This window comes from Lepisosteus platostomus, chromosome 16, assembly GCF_059453375.1.
Source record: "Lepisosteus platostomus isolate fLepPlt1 chromosome 16, fLepPlt1.hap1, whole genome shotgun sequence".
NCBI classification, from domain to species: domain Eukaryota; kingdom Metazoa; phylum Chordata; class Actinopteri; order Semionotiformes; family Lepisosteidae; genus Lepisosteus; species Lepisosteus platostomus.
In genome coordinates, this window is record NC_142626.1 from 16,716,614 (window position 1) to 16,718,401 (window position 1,788).

Consider the following 1,788-nt stretch of genomic DNA (forward strand, 5'->3'; position numbering starts at 1 on the left):
GGTTTCAGTGAACATATACTGTATGTACAGGAAACACAGAAGACCAATCAGGAGATGACTACTAAAAATGAAACTTAGTTTAAATTTAACTTTCAGTATTGTTTGTCATGTTGGAGAAGCTTTATTTTTTTCCAATTCCAGTACTGAACATTTGGTTTTATTCCGTATCTTTTACAATTTATGCCCACCCACAAAAGGTTTTATGCACTTATTGGTGTACAGTATGTTGGGGGATATGTCAATTATACCCATGTGGATTTTTACATAACTAACATTCTGTACCATTTAGCTGATACTAACTTGTGAACAATGAGTGCACAGATCACATCAAGCATTCCTGATAAGTGTACACAGTAACAATTCTGGGCCCAACACTGGGCCTGAAGCAGAAAGATGACCGGAGTTCTACACTAAATTATGTTAGTTCAATCATTTGTTAGAATTTGTATCTAACTGTGAAATCTGTTATGAGAAATAAAGAAATAAAGAAAAAAATATGTCTTTCTGATCAATAAAAGAGCACTTCCATTACCACTCATTTATTGATGATGTGACTATTGCCCACATTACAATATATTTATAGGAAACAGCACCAATCAGGAAATGATTGCTAAAAACAAAACTTTGTTTATTTTTCACTTTCAGTATTGAATGTCATATTTGCGTACAAGATGTTTAACCTTTAGGGGAACTGTCCTATGTGTCTCACTGTCACCACAGTCACTAGTTTTGGAGATACTTTATTTTTTTGGCCAGTTCCAGTACTGAACTTTTTGTTTGATTTCAGACTTTTTACATTCTATGTGTAACAACACTAGCAATTTTCACATTCTTCGAATACTCATTCGGCATTCCTAAAGTTTCTGCACTTCAATGTCTGTATTCAGTCCAGTCAGACAGACTGGACAAGGCTCACCCACAAAAGGTTTTATCCACATACTGTATTGTTGTACAATATGCTGGGGAAATGCTGATTATACCCATGTGGATTGTGACATAACTAACATTCTGTACCATTTAGCTGGTATTAACCAGTGAACAATCAGTGCGCAGATCGCATCAAGGTTTCCTGATAAGTGTACACAATAACAATTCTGTGTATTGTATGCATTTAAAAACAATTATACGAAACAAGGGATTGCCATTATAATAATATTATACAGTATTATAACTAATAGTTAATACAATGCATCTCATTTTGAATTTTGGTAACAATGTGTTTGCACCCTGTCTCAACAATGTAGCCACTGTGCAGTATTTGATTAAATTGTCACTCATGCAGTATGCACACAATATGACTAGTGCAGAAAAGCACTAATAGGTTAATAATCATCTAATACTGTACTGACTTGTCTGACAATCACAAGCACAGTCAGTGCCAGAATTCAATTCACCACCTGGCTGTTAACACAGAGTGTAGTTCTGAATCAGAAAGTTTGAAAAAATTATATTAAAAAGTTACACAAATATATTCTCTACTTCAGTATACCACCTGACACATCCTGTATTCTAGATAGATACATTTGTACATCCTGTCTAACTGTCACCACCCAGCCTGATTCTCTTTCACTTTCATGCTCCATTTCCAAGAAACAGCTTGTTTTCTTCTCAGTGTTACAGAATCTTCAAGGGCTGATTCGGCACTTTCAGCTTTATCGCAACCTAGAACATTGAAAATCATTATGTGCTCCATGAAAGATATAACTTTTTTTAAGGCATTTTTTTAGTGTTAATCCTTTCCAAGTGTGAAACAAAAAATAATTTCAATCTTAATTATGCCAGGTTTTC